Source organism: Triturus cristatus, chromosome 1_2 (genome assembly GCF_964204655.1).
Source record: "Triturus cristatus chromosome 1_2, aTriCri1.1, whole genome shotgun sequence".
NCBI lineage: Eukaryota > Metazoa > Chordata > Amphibia > Caudata > Salamandridae > Triturus > Triturus cristatus.
The window spans coordinates 276144631-276160793 of NC_140580.1; the positions used below are offsets into that span (position 1 = coordinate 276144631).

At 47.2% G+C, this 16163-nt stretch overlaps 1 protein-coding gene across 1 annotated transcript in view; it reads left to right on the forward strand.

The window, feature by feature from the left end:
- TLL2 (tolloid like 2) overlaps positions 1-16163 on the forward strand; it is a 2438103-nt gene that overhangs the window by 2087135 nt on the left and 334805 nt on the right. The gene's annotated exons all lie outside the window — the stretch shown is intronic.

Here is a 16163-nt window from a genome sequence, read left to right on the forward strand (position 1 = left end):
GCAGCGGTCGATTTCTTCACCAACGGGCCAAGACGGGTGTCGCTACACTAATGCAGGGCTGATCCCCCCCCCCTTGCCTCATTGGCTCTCCGTTTCACTAACCCAAGGGCCGTTCTGACAACATGTCGCGATACTGAAGGATTCACTTTCTTGGCCTCAGATGATATCGCTTTCCTCCAGGAGCCGCGTGGTCCGGAAAGACCTCCTCAGCGTCGTTCGATTCCACAGCACGGCCTTTCTCTGTGGTCAGAATCTCTCGTTGATCGGTCAATACAGCAGGCTCCACCAATCCGGGCGGTACTTTGCGGCAGTGCAGGGAATGGATCCAATTCTTTCTGTTGGAAACTCGCACAGCCGTCCTCGTTGCCAGTAAGACTTGCTCAGGACCAACCCATCTCGGCTCCAGGCTGTTCGTCCTGTCAAAGATTTTCACCATGACATAGTCTCCAGGCCGGAGACTATGTCCTTCGCCGGTGGACCGATCAGGTAGCGCCTCCCGGACCTGTTGATGAATAGAAACCAAGTTATCCGTTAACTGTGCCAGATAATCATTCATCATTACACAAGGTACATCATGCACAGTCTTAGGTTTTGGTGGACCCCAAATATTCATTGGACGTCCAAAGACAATCTCGTAAGGTGTAGGACCGATTCGAGAGTGTGGCACCGATCTAATTGACAACAACGCCAGCGGTAAAGCATCTGGCCAAGTCAAAGACGTCGAAGCTTGAATTTTAGCGATCTTGAGCTTCAGTGTACCATTATACTTCTCGACTAGTCCTGCAGATTGAGGGTGGAATACTGCGTGGAACTTCTGGGTGATGCCTAGACCCTTCAAAACATACTTTATAACATCCGCTATAAAGTGGGGTCCGTTATCACTCCACAGAAGTCTACAAACGCCATATCGAGGGAAGAACTCCTTCAACAGCATCTTGGCGGTAGTCATTGCAGTATTGTCCTTCGTAGGGTATGCCTCAACCCATTTGCTAAAGGCACACACCACTACTAGAACATACTTCAAATTGTTACAACGCTCAAGCTGGATGTAATCCATCTGCAAAACCTCAAAGGGTGCAGTAGGTGTTACAAACCCTCCTGCTGGGGTTCGAGTACCCTTTCCTGGGTTGTACCTCAGGCAGATCATACAGGTCTGCACCACCCTCTTTGCGGTGCTAGCAATCTCTGGATGCTCCCAGACTTGGGTAAGCAATTTTACAATTGCGGAAGCTCCAACATGTGCTAGCCCATGTGCCATCTGAACCATAGGTTGTACAAAAGCCGTGGGTAATTTCCATCTATCCATCTGCTTATTTCTCCAGCAGCCCTCATCATCCAATTCTCCCTCACTGGACCATTGCTCCCGTTCTTTGTCAGAAGCGGACCTCTGTATTTCACGCACTTCTTCCTTCGCATCATGCCATCTTTCTACTTGCGACTTCACTACATACATGGCAGTAGCACCGGGCTGCATCGCAGTCTCCCGTGCCACCCGGTCTGCTAACGCATTCCCTTCTCCAACTTTATCGACTACTTTCCTATGGGCGCTACATTTAACGATGGCAATTTTCTTCGGATATGTCAATGCAGTTAAAAGATTATGAACTAACTCCCCATGCATTATTTGTACTCCATGTGACGTTAAGAACCCTCTTTCCTTCCAGAGCAGGCCGAAATCGTGCGCTACTCCAAAGGCATAGCGGCTATCTGTATAAACATTCACACACAATCCTGTACTGAGCTCACATGCTCGTGTTAATGCTATCAGTTCCGCTGCCTGAGCTGATTTCTGTGGTATGCGTGCTGTCTCCACTATTGTTTGCAATGTGGTAATCGCATACGCTGCTGAAGTCGTACCATCTGGTAGCTTCAGGCATGACCCATCCACCCACAGTTCTCCATCTACATCTGAAAAGGGCGTATCCTGGAGATCAATACGACCCTTTGTTTGTTCCTCGGTCACAAGGATACAATCATGTGCTTTCCGTGCCTCAGACCGAGTCTCGGGGTATGGCAACAATGTGGCAGGATTTAACGTCACGCACCTCTTTAACGTAATATGAGGAGCCAAAAGCGTCAGCTCATATCCCGTTAAACGGGCACTGGTCAAATGCTGAGTCTTTGTCTGATTAAGCAAGGCGTCAACAGCGTGGGGGACTAATACCAACAGCTTATGAGATAACACAATTCCCTCGCTTTGGCGTATTGACACAGCTGTTGCCGCAACCGAGCGAAAACAACCAGGCAATGCTCGGGCAACAGGATCAAGTACAGCCGAAAAATATGCACAAGGGCGCTGCTTGTCGCCGTGCATCTGCACTAAAACTGATAATGCACATCCATCATTCTCATGCACATACAGCGAAAAAGGTTTGGTATAATCAGGAGTCCCTAACACTGGTGCTGAACAGAGAGCCTGTCGCAGTTTCTGAAAGGCAGTGTCACACTCATTCGTCCAAGGAAGCGGGATAGGTGTGTCTTTTGTCAAAAGGGCTAACAATGGCTTAGCTATGTGTGAAAACCCTAGTATCCATTGCCTACAAAACGACACGAGACCCAAAAATGCACGCACGTCCTTCTGCGTGGACGGCGTCGGCGTGTCCAGAATCACTTGGACACGATCTGGTGTGAGTGCACGCCCCTCCTTAGACCAAAGGTGACCCAGATAAGTCACCTTTGGTCTACAGAATTGCAACTTTTTCCGAGAGACTTTGTGATTGTGGGATGCCAAAAAGGAAAGCAAGGACAACGTACTCCTTTCGCACAACTCCGAAGTGTCGGCCGCCAACAAGATGTCATCGACATATTGAATGAGGGCGACACCCTCAGGCAGAACAAAGGAGTCCAATTGTCTTTTCAAAGCTTGACTGTAAATGCTAGGGCTTTCTGTGTAGCCCTGAGGTATTCTACAAAATCGGTAAGACCTATTATTTAGAGTGAAACCAAAAAGGTATCGACTATCGGGATGAATGGGAATTGAAAAGAAGGCATTTTTCAAATCAATAACTGAAAACGTGGTCGCCGTAGGCGGGACCAAAGTAAGCAACGTCGTGATATCAGAGACCACTGGGTACTGGGGTATCACGATCTTGCTCACTTCTCTCAAATCAATGATAAACCGATAGACTTTGGCATCCGTATCCTTTTTCAAAATGGGTAGAACCGGGCTATTACAAACGTTATAGGGAACTTCTTCCACTACTCCCATCTTAATCAAATCCTGCACAATCTGTATAAGAGCCTCTTCCCCCTCCTGCGAAATACGATACTGTGGAAGGCGTGGTAACACCGCCCCCTCCTGGACACTAATGTGAACAGGCGGAATCACCATCTGTCCCACATCAGTATCCGAGGTGGCCCACAGAGCACAAGGGAGGGTAGCTAACACAGCATCTTCTGTAACCACACACATCCGTCCAGACAGGGGGTAATTGTCATTCAATATCACCCGCACTCCAGCAGGGGAACAGCGGATCGTAGCTCTGAAGTGCTTCAGCATATCAAGGCCCATAATATTGTCCGGCGTGTTCGGGGCAAGCAAAAACGGACAGGGCGCAGAAAAGGAATCAACCTGAAATGTGAGGGGCCGCGAAAGAGGGCTTCGGGAGAGTGTACCATCAAACCCTACCGATGTAACCATTAAGCCAGATGGGGGAGCCCTCGGAACCAATTGTTTAGACAGCGCACTACGAGTCGCTCCTGTATCCACTAGGAACTGATCAGTAGAACCCAAAACCTCAGCTGATACGTAAGGACCCTTCTGATCAACCGGCACCTCAACTGATTCTAACCCCCATCCAACGCATTCCTATGCATGCTGAGGATCATGGTACCCAGAACGGTCAATCCCCGACACTTGATACTGGTTTTGTCGATCGAAAACATTAGACCTATCTCGTTGCTGCCCGGCAGGGTCAAAACGAGCGTGATCATTAGAATTCCCTCTAAAATTCGAGAAACCCCCTCTACCTCTCGGGCCACCCTGATTGTGTCCCTGACGCGAAGCATGCAACGCTGGGCAATCTCTGGCCCAGTGTCCCGATTGCTTACAATACGCACATTGATTCCTATTCAGATCAGATCGGCCCGAGGGAGGACCATAAAATCCTCCCCTACCTCTATTTACACCCCGTCGGGGCGGACCATATACTTGTGCTAACATCACCTTTGTTTTTAAATCCTTCGATTTCTTCTCCTCCTGCCCCTTCGCTTCTTGCTCCTGGCGCTCATAGTACTGAGCTATAGTCAGGAGGGCTGTCGGGGTCGCAGTGGACCAAGAACTTTCACTCACTTTTAGGCGGGCTGCAATCGCCGGTAATAAATTCGCCACATATTTATCAGCAAAAAGGTGTCGACCCGTGTCATCCGTAAGAGACTGACCACTAAAATCATGAAACGTCTCCTCAAAGCGCGTAAAGAAATCTGCAACTGATTCATCGACTTTCTGCTTGCACGAGGCTAGCATATTCCAGTCAATCTTTTTAGGGGGAATGATTGTCTTCAACTTAGTCAGAATAGCAGCAGGGAGATCTAAGATAATCTGAGGTGGTTTCTGCGCGGGCTTTCTCTCCCTATCCTCAAGCTCAGACCATCGAGCCTTAAAAGCGGCAGCATCATCCACCTTCCGCACAGATCGCCACATATCTGGTGGTAGAATAAGCCCAAAGAACAAATCTATATCTGCTAAGGTCATAATACAAGAATTCAAGGCCCCCTCGACTTCTTCGTAAAAGGCCGCTGGATTCTTGCGGGGATCAGGCAACGCATTCTTTAATGCCATGACGTCAGCCCTGTGCCAGGGAGTATAAACTCAATTATACACAAAATATCCCTTAGCATCGGCGGAGGTAATATCCGAGCTAGTCCCCATTCCTTTAGGAGGAACATACAAAGGCGCCGCCTCTCGCATTGGTTTAGCATGCACTAGATCGCTCTTATCTGATTGAGAGGTGGATGAATGGCCGTCTCCGGTACGCGAATCCGACCGCTTCTCCTCCTCGAGTTGTTGGCGTGCTTTCTCTTTAAGGTCTTTCGCCGCATCCCGCAACGCAAACAGTCGCCGAACCGCCTCCGGCGCCTTAGAGGGAGAGAAAACACCATTACGCAATGCTTTAGCATCCAATACCACATCGTCAGGTTCAAAGACACTGGAATATTTCCGAAAGGCACCAATCACTTCATCAGAAAAGTGTCCCAAGAAATACAACCTTTCTCTATCCTGCCACGACTCCCAAGAATCCAACAACTCAGCAAGGGATAACTTGCCCTTACATGCACGATAGGAAACCTGCCGAAGCTCACCCATTCGCTCAGCCGATAACATGGACCGCGTGTCTACCTTACCCGAACCCGATCCAGAATCTTGTGGCCTCGGGGCAGACGCGCCGACATAAGGAGGCGGAGAACGATCTAATAAATAAAAATCATCGTCATGATTATTAAGGACAGGATAGAGTGGCTGACGAACAGCATATTGACCCGAGACTTGTAACCTGCGTTCTTTCTCTTGCCTCTCCGTCTGTTCTCTTTCCTCCCGACGCTTTGCTTCCTGCGCTCTCACATGATCATTCTTTCGTTGCTCTTTATCAAACAGCGCTTTCTCACGTTTCTCACGCTCACGCACTTCCTTCACCCATAATCGCACACATTCAAACATGTCTTGACGAGCACGCCGTTTACACATACACTGTTCCACATACTCAATCTTACGCATATCAAACGACCCATACAACGGCCACCGTAACTCAGGATCCTTTCTGGTATATTTCCTCCATACTGTGCTGTACATTATGGAGGAAAGACCATGCTTCACATACATATCCCTATTAGGAGTCCCCTCTGGGGGAGCTGGAGCAGATTCCTCGAGGTTTAACCGGTTTCCAAAGCAGCAGCACCACTTACGGAGTGCGCTAAAAGCAGGCATGCTCAAAAATAATGCAGAATATGCAGTATTATCAAAAAAATGGCACTTAAACGTTGTGCCGTTCAAAGTTACACAGTTCCGGAGAAATATCTCCACATTACCTGCCTATATGTGTTGCAACGCATATATTCTCACAATAATCAATACAAGATATGACCGGTCATCACAAATCAAACTCAAATAGCCAACCCAGGCTTCAAAAACTCGGAGCAAGTACCGTACAACGGTTCTTACCAATCAAGAGTCCAGATTCCAACTGCCAAGCTCCAAAATTCGCCCAAACGGCTGTCACGGCAGGACCGACAGAAGAGGTCTCAGTCGAGGACCGGCGCCACCCAGATGGTCAGGTCGGAAGGGAAGGAAGAAAAACCTCGGGATGCCAGGACTAAAATGCCTCTGGCAGTGATCACATCCCCGGCCAAATTCCTCACCTTCGTCGCGACCAATCCTTCGAGCATCCGAGTCGCCGATGAGCCCCACGTGACGGGTGCCAATTGATGATTACAGGCCCCAGCTAGGCCCGCAGGACACAAGGGTTCGCTCTCCTGTAATGGAATCTATAAGGAAGTTGGCACGGAAACTGCAAAGTACAAAGACAGAGTTTATTAACCCTTAAGGGTGGTCCTACAATCCATACAATACCCTTCAGTATTGCATAGAGTAGCACAAAGAACTTTCGTACACGGTCCCCTTTTATACACAACAGAGGGGCTCATAAGTGGGAGGATACAACATGAGGCGAAGAATGTTACCTTTTATGGACATTTTCAATACAAGATCAATATGTGGGCGGAGCTGACATACTCCTTGAGCCCGCGAAAACATGGTCAAGCAAGGACTAACTGATAACAGATGTGGTCAAGTCTGGGCATGCGCCAGACGGACAAAGGAACTATTTATAGACTGTTACTAGGCAGATTACAAGAGCAACTAACACAAAGATAGGACTCTCCTCGTGTTGAGCACGTGGAGACATGACAATACAAAATGGAGTCCAAACTTCAGTCAACATAACGAAAGAGACATGTGTAAGGCGGGAGAATTCATGTCTTTAGTAAATGCTTAATCACATCGTAGTTTCAATTTACAACACCGTGTGAAAATGTAGCATTATGTATAATAAGTGTGAACCCAAAAAAACTACGAACAAGATACTTGCAATGGGAAACAAGTGCAGTCAACGACTATTGACGATAAGAACATACTAGGAGCTAGTGCTGTGATGATTTGACAGTGAATGCGGATCCAAATGCACATATCTGTAATAGACAGGCAACAATTGACACTTTGTAATGATGGTCATAAATAGATACTTATAAAAAACATAACATCTCATAATGATTATTAAGACCTTTTGGTATTATGGTACCCAGGTACTGAATCCAAAATGTTTCCCTGCGGGCTAATTGTGAATGGGAATCTAACCCTGTCTGAATTGGAATTGTTTCTAAAACAGTGAATCTGAGTTGTGGAATTGTGTGATGAAAGTCAGTCCAATGTGCAGCTAAACATGAATTTCTGTTGTTTGTGCGTATCATGCTTTTATGGTCAATGATTCTTGTTTTGATTTTGCGAGAAGTTCTACCCACGTAAAGCAACCCGCATGGACATCGTATGGTGTATATTACACCTTCAGTATTGCAGTCCGATGAGTGTTTCAAACAGATCTTCTTTCCAGTGTGAGGGTGCGCAAAGGTGTCACCTCTGATTACATTGCTACATTACTTACTCAGAATCGTCTAACTGGAGTGCAGGTTGAAATCTACATTTGTTTTAAGGTAAATAGATATGCCACAAGTCATCTTTAAACAAAGGTTAAAGTGACAATATAGTTAGGTTTAGTAGGTTCAAGTAGCTAGTTTCAAGTGGCGTATTTTATTAGGTGCATAGTTAATTAAAACCATTATACCTCCCATCAGTAAAGGCAAATAAATAATGCTAAAATTGTGCAACCTTAATCCTGTGCGTAATTGAGAGTAAAAGATATGTGGAGCAATCATAGTCGTATGCATAACAATTTCTCATTCATTTGAATAAAAAACCATTAAAGTGTATTTGAAGTGCAAGGTACTCTCTTTAAATGATAAGATGTGGGCTTGGCTATGCAAGTGTGCTGAGGTGTCAGTGCCGGCAGCTATCGTGTCTGTGCAGTTTTATTGAATTGGCAGATTAATTAAAGTGGCAAAACTCGGCCAAAGTGATCTGTTAAAATCAGGGAATAGTTATCAACCTCCATCATCAGTGGAAGGGCATCAACCTAATGTAGAAGTGGCAGTGTTCAGCGATAGATGTGACTTTCCAAAATTTCCTGGCACAGCACCATTGGCCAACACCTTGCAGCAAGTAGTCAAAAGTCAATGTTGTATCTTGACTGTGCAAACTGCAGTAAAGTATCTGTGCTCAGCTCAGAACCTGCCTGTTCAAGGTATATTAAGATGACCTTTTTGTTATTGCACACTATTTCCCTGGCACACTTTAACCAGCTGATTGGATGTACTGGCAGCGAGTTTGAAGGGTTACCTTTTCAAGTTTTCACTCAACTCTCATTAAGTATTTTACCAGCCTGGAGTTCTTCTGAGTATCTGTTGATTTAAAGCAGACTAAGACTGCCCGTTTGCAGTACGTAGTCCCCTGCTGTAGAACATTGCACTTAGTATGTATTTATGATCCTCCAGTGTGGACTTGCATAGGCCGACAGTGTTGCACTGTTTCAGATTCTTGACACAAACTGGCATAGCTCCCTTCCGTCAGCACGTTGCTATGGCAGCTAATGTGGGAGTGACGGAAGACACCTCAGGCAATATTTTTTAAACTTCCCTTTGATGTAAGTGTTAAACCTGAAGTGGGATTTCAATGAAGTGTAGCTGGCTATTGCCATCAAAGCGTGCCATCACTTGCAAAACGCTGCTTTATCAATCAGCATTAAAGTTTATTGGATTAGTTAGTTCACCATGATTTTGAACAGGAGCGAGCTAATCTGTGTGTCCCATTGCGAGCATAGACCAAGAGTTGTCAATGACGAAGCCAGGTAGACTCTTGCCGGAGAGTGGCTCTTTCCTCAATTTCCTGCCATGGTGCTAGTTCAGAGTGTTTGCACTGGCATTTTTTAGCTTAAAGCAGCATTTGATTAATGCCTCTTGCCTGGCCAAAGTTTATTTTGTTAGACTGAATGCCAGCCCCAACTGAGAAGCTGTTGTATGCAGAGTCAGATGTAATAAGGACCTACAGGTTTTAACTACGATCTTATCCAGCAGAAAAGCATCTCTTCTCCCTAACGCATCACTACCATATGCTAGGGTCGGAACCAGTTTTGCCTGAATTATTTGCAGGAATGGCGTAAGCTTTGGGCTGACGATCTTTGCTCTGAGTTGATAGAAAGCCATCTGTAGGGAGTTGGCTTTCAGAAGCATGGATTCTTTATGCTTCTTTAAGGACCCCAGGCTATCAAACAGCAATCTGAGTTATATATATTCAGTGGTTTAGTCGAGTTTTGCAGTTTCCAGTAGCCATGTCATGAAGCTGCTGGTGTCCTTCCCTATTACCATGTTTTTTTCCATATTTATTTCCATTAGGTTCTTCATTGAATAGGCTGACAGGGCATTCAGGAGCCTTTGGAGGACAATCTTTGTGCAGCTGACCTAAACTAGGTCATCAGCATACAACAGGCTAAGCACATGCAGACTTCCTACATTTGGGGCATATGCATTGATCTTGTCTAAGATTGGTGGTAAATCTAACAGAAATAAGTTGAAAAGAAGAGAAGCACACACTCCGACCTTTGGCCCTGGTTTATTTTAAGTTTTATAGGCAAGTGGGTATCGCTCCCCAACTTAACCTGAACCCATGTGTCCATATGAAGAAGAAGGGGGGCTTTTAACAGCGACTGGGGAAGGTTCCAGCTGACTAGCTTCTACCAGAATTTCCTCCAATTAACCCGGTCAAATAATGCAAAGATCGACAGGTTGGCGGTTGTTCTTCCACTGATCTATTAGCAGGGAAAGAGCTAATATATTGTTGTTGTACCCATCAATTTTGAAAAGAATGTTTTGTTGGGGTGGATCATATGCTGCTCTGCGGACAAGGGTGTTATTTTCTCCAGTAGACACCCTGGAAATTACATTGACCTTACCTCAAGGAGTGCTATTAGCCAAAAGTTTGCGGGATCCGAGCTGTCACCTCCTTTATAGATGCAGATGATCGAGCTCTTCCAAGAGTCTGGTATAACATTAACTGTTATGATGGTATTAAAAACCGGCTACATGCTTTCTGGCCAAAACTCTGAATTATCTTTAAAGATCACCTTAGGGATGCTGTTGGGTCCTGGCACCCCTTCATGGCGGCCGTTTGCAATCTGATTTTTGATGATCTCCACATGCAGCTTTCGGGGGCCTGAGATTGCTGCATCGCTTACTGCTGTGCTAGGCTTGAGTTGGGCCCCACTTATATCCTTGAGAGGCCCTTGTAAGGGACCTTTAGTGCTGTTAGAGCAAAGCGGTACATGGCTTGATCTGCTTTCAATGTTATTTGTTACTAAAGAGCAGTTAAAGTGATTTGACAGACACTCTGACCAGCGCTCTTCCGATATATTTGAGGTTGCTATAGCTTTAGGTAGGCTGTTTAGTTTATTCGTGGTCTTACGGAATCTCTCATGTCTCTTAGTTTTGAGGTCGAGTAGTAGCATGGCCCAGGATTTGTCATTGGCCTCTATTCTTAGCTCCCAGCTATGTTTCCTGTTGACCGCTTTCGCTTTTGCCACTACAGCTTTAAGGGACATGTCGCCTTGAGTCTTTTGGTATGCCCTTAGCACTTGATTTACCTTGCGTTTTAAGCTTTTTGGTTTGCAGGAGACAGAATCTTTGTGTTGATGGACTGTGGGCCAGGACCTGTTACTGGCATAGATTGTTGCTGTGCAAGCCTCCTGGTGAACTGAGACCAATTTGTTAGATCAGCCTTCCCTTTAACTGTGCACTTCTGAAATGTTATTTTGCATGCTCCGGAAGATTGTGAGTCAAACCAGTTGACCATTTTATTCTTTTCTTGTTTACTGTTTAAAATGATCTGTGTGTTTCTGCTGCTAGTGCGTGGTGGGCTAGGTTGACAGCAAGAGTCAGATCCTGTAGTAGGTGATCACTTGCGCCTCTTGCTGCTATCCTTAAGCTTTCCACCAGCTGAATCAGATAGTTTGATAGTGTTGTGAAGTCGATTAGGGAACTGCTTGAGTGGATGTGGAAGGAAGCTACTTGTGGACTATCCCTAGGAAAGTGGCCATTAATTACCCTTAAGTTGAAAGGCTTTAGTTCGCTGGCAAGTTCAATGGCCTTTTCGTCTAATCAAGAAGATGGAGGCATACTATGAACTGGGATTGCCCTGTTACATTTGGGCTGACGGGATCTCATTTATTGGCAATGCACGCAGCATGTTTGAGTTAAAGTCCCCTGAGAGAACTAGCTTCATTGAGCCCTTCTGGAAGTTCCATGATCTCTGCTTTCAAGTGATCCATTAGTTTGCATTTCGCCTTTTCTGTCATTGGCATGTATACATTCACTATTGCCAAAGGGATTGGGGATGCTTACCAGATGAAAGAGGCACAAACTATTTGCAGGCCTGGACATGTCGTCATTTTTGTCTTACAATCTCTTTGGAGTGAGGCTGATACATATATTGCTAGGCCTCCATTGTGGCGGCTAAGGAGCAACTCCTTTATTGCTGGCACTGAGAAGTTAATGTAGCCTGGGATTAATTTAGTGATGATTTCTCTACCCAGGTTTCCTGCAGCAGGATCACTTGGAAAGACCTAAGGTAAGCCTGCATCTCTTGGTCGTCTGGCTTTCTCAGCAGGCCATTGATTTTCCATGAGTATATCCGCAGACAGTCTGACTGACCAGAAGTAGTTTTGTCCAAAATTGCGATTCATTGCTGTGGCCTGAGCCTTTTCATTGCCCCTGATACCCAGCTCCAGTTGTTGGACTTACCGTATGGTTCTTTGTTGTCCTGAACTAGAACTGGGTTTAGCCCTTGTGGTTTTTTTCTGGCAACGTACTGTGAGCACTCTTCAAATCTCAGTGCACTTGCTTTGACTCGCTGGTGTCTTAATGCTCGTTTGCTTGCTTTGCAGAGGGGTGTGGGTAAGCAGGTTATTTAAAAAGGTTCACATGAATCCCCATCCTTTTAAGACAAGGCCTGTATCCAACACCGTTTGGCTGCTTCAACAGTCAGCCAGGTAACCCTGGTCATTTCATTGAGCTGACCCGGTCTAGATTCAATGAACTCCACCGAGACTATGTTGCTCGTTCCTAAGATGCCTTTTGTTTCTGACATTTTCTGGAGGAGACACCGAATGCTACTTAGGTTCAAAACATCGAAGTGCCCCATTGGCTGGTACTCTGGATACATTCATGTCACCAAATTGCCGGCAACCTCTGATAATAAAGAGGGGACACCACGGGACTCTTGCCAGCCACTGCCTCGCCGCAAACAGCCTGAGAGGGACTCCCTCTCCCAGGATCCACTGCCCCAGAAGGAGGGGCTAAGGGCAGCAGGTCAGTGCTTTTAAGCATGTCTTCACTCGCGGGACGCCACGGGACTCTTGCCAGCCAATGCCTCACCGCAAACAGCCTGAGGGGGACTCCCTGTTCCAGGATCCTCTGCCCCAGAAGGAGGGACTAAGGGCAGCAGGTCAGTGCTTTTAAGCGAGTCTTCACTCCTGTGACACGGGATGCCACAGGACTCTTGCCAGCCACTGACTCGCTGCAAACAGCCTGAGAGGGACTCCCTGTCCTAGAATCCACTGCCCCAGATGGAGGGGCTAAGGGCAGCAGGTCAGCGCGTTTAAGCGCATCTTCACACCTGCGACACGGGTTGCGCGTGAGCTGCGCCTGGGCAAAGCCCGGGCCAAGGGCAGGCCCGTCCTTGCCCGTCCTTTCCAGGAAGAGGCATTGTGTTGCGGACTGACACCTGCTCCTTGAGGTGCTGTGCTTACTTTCTTGTTTTCGGATGAGCAGGCCCCGGATAGAGATAAGTTGAAAACCCTATTGACTGGAATTCTTTTTTGGGGTTTATGAACTAACGCTCCACCACTGCAGCTGGAGTTTGCTCTTGACTTTTGCCAGCGATCCGAGCACTAGCTATTTGGTTGCTTCCTGCCATTTTTAGTTAACTCTGTACGAGTTAAAAATATGGGTAAGAGGAAAACAATGGAGGGATTTGGAGGAGGTGGTGGTGGCAATGGACGGGCTGATAAAGGGAAAAAGGCAAGGAAATCACTCAAACACGCAGGAAGTAACTGCGTCCTGGATCGAATAGACACCCTTATTAGTGAGTGCGAATGTATCTTCGAGGCTGAACCAAATACGCACCACACTCCTGCCCAATCCCCCTCTAAATCCACCAGCCCACTCCGCTCAACCACCATTCCAGCAATGTTCCAAAAAACCCTCCTAAAGGGGGCCCCTACATCTAACATGGAGACACCATTAGAGACACCATTAGACTCCACGAGGGCTTGTCATTCTCGCACCTCCCCTACTTACATTAACAACCACCAGCCTGGACCTGCTATCCCCTGTGCAAACAGGTTCTTACCACTGTCGGACTTGCCTGATGACTACAGGGAAGTTATGCCCCAGCTACCTACCGTAGGGCTCAATGCAGAGCCCCACCCAGAACCCCAGGCCACACTCCAGCTTAATAATATGCTTAGGTCTGAGATAGGAACTATGAGAACCATGATCGAAGGACTCACCATCCTGTTCAAACTGATATTACAAAAGGATCCACCTTGTCAGCACCCACAGCCTCACATGGCGCATGAGGCAGCCACTCATGATAGGGGTTCCATAGGCCATGGCTCCATCTTGCACCCCTCTGTTGCATCAACTTATAAGCACACCTCAGCTCACTCCATTGCCAAGCCTCCAAATAATTCCAAAATTAACGCCCATATTGATCTTTATAGCACCGTAGCCACCCAGGATTCTGCAAATGCACTGGCCCCACCACTCCAACCCTGGCACAGCACCCCCTCCAGAAGGCCCAACACCATCTGAACCACTTAGACACATCCCATTCGTCCCATGTCCTGAAAATCTTCATGGTTAATGTCCCCAAGCTTGGCTCAAAGATGGCTTTGAGAATGAAGACTCCCTGACCAACAAAGCTATCTATTGGATTCGCCATGTTAGGGGGTGCAGCTCAGTGATACAGATGACATCACCAGGGCTCCGAGATGCACGTTTCCAGCCCAACCATTAGATTGCATAGAGCTTACCATGAATAGGGTCGACTTGGCTGAAAACCTCCTTGCCCTGGAATACCGTACCTGTTCCCCTGAAACCTCCTCTATACAGTTTAGGCGATTTCCATCTGCTAACCAAAGTAGGCTATCCACCATGCAACCACCCATTCTTTTAGCCGGAAGCACTTCATTGGAGGCTATCGACTGACTACAGACTGAGCACCAATTGCACCCCGGACCATATCCCATCCTTTCAAATACTAAGGCTAGTCCCCATAATATCCCGGTCGCACGCATTGAATCTGACCTAATCGAAGACAGATCTCCGGGGAACATGGGGCAAAGCAGGTCCTCTGTTGACACCCAGAGGGTCCGGGGTGTGGATTATTTTACACTCTTGAATTCTCAGGTATCACCCAAAGCCTTAGCTCTGCCCAGCCAATACATTCTAAGTAGAAACATTGTACCTAGCTCAGCTTCACACCATCAGCTGAAGATATTATCGTGGAGCGTGGCTGGGCTAAGCAGCAAACTGTCAATCCCCCACTGGAATTATCTAATTGAGGGTTTTGACATATGCATCTTCCAAGAGACCTGGAGTCAGGCCCCCTGTATAAATCAGGTTATGCTTGTTTTTACTCTCCAGCAACAACTGTGGGGAGAGGGCACCCGTCAGGGGGTTTGATCATCTAGGTGAACATTGCCCTGGGCTGTCACATTACTTTACAACCAAGCTCTAGTCTGGATATTCTGAGACTTAGTATCAGGGGGCCCGGGGGGGGGGGGAGCATGTTTGATCTGTTTAACGTCTACATAAGGGGGACTAAAGGGGGCAGACCCTCACCTATTATCACAGCATTGGAAGAAAGTTTAGCTAGCTGTTCACCCCATTCTAGAGTCGTGGTGGCAGGAAATTTCAACTGCACCTCCGAGCCCCTGGATGCAGAGGATTTGCTGGGTTGAGGATGATGACAACAAATGAGCTGTCCCCCCACTAAACTTACCCCCGTCAAAAGATGGACACAGTTAGCACTCCAACTTAATGCCCTCACCACAGAGTTGTGTCTGAGGGCAGTAAACGGAAGAACTCCATCGGACAGCCAGGGTGAATCCTATAATAGAACTAGCTGTTAGTCACGTATTGATTATATTTTACTAGATGTAAGGCTCTGGGGAGATTTGGTAGATATGAATGTGGGCGCCTGTTCTGCTTGGGTTTTTCCTCCTGATAGAACCTGCTCCACAGAGCCTTTTTAACCCAAACCAGAACGTTACCCCCTCCCTAGGGCCTTTTTACACCTAAATAACCACATATATGCGTACCACCTAAGGACAGGGAATTCCTATTATAATTATATATGGAGGCCTCACAGCCTCGCAATCTCAGACCCAAAATCTCCTACCCATTCGGCAGTGACACCCACAGTCTCGCGGCCCTTGTTAGACCCAGAATCTCCTACCCATTCGGCAGCGACACGCAAGGTCTCGCGGCCTTTGTTAGACCCAGAACCTCCTACCCATTCGGCAGCGACACTCAAAGTCTCGCGGCCTGTGTTAGACCCAGACTCTTCTACCCATTCGGCAGCGACACTCAAAGTCTCGCGGCCTTTGTTAGACCCAGAATCTCCTACCCATTCGGCAGCGACACTCAAAGTCTCGCGGCCTTTTGTTAGACCCAGAACCTCCTACCCATTCGGCAGCGACACTCAAAGTCTCGCGGCCTTTGTTAGACCCAGAACCTCCTACCCATTCGGCAGCGACACTCAAAGTCTCGCGGCCTTTGTTAGACCCAGAACCTCCTACCCATTCGGCAGCGACACTCAAAGTCTCGCGGCCTTTGTTAGACCCAGAACCTCCTACCCATTCGGCAGCGACACTCAAAGTCTCGCGGCCTTTGTTAGACCCAGAATCTCCTACCCATTCGGCAGCCTGCAAAGTTCTCACGGTCCCTGTCGAACCCAGATACTCCTACCTCAAATAGCAGCCTTAACACGAGCCCATCCTATG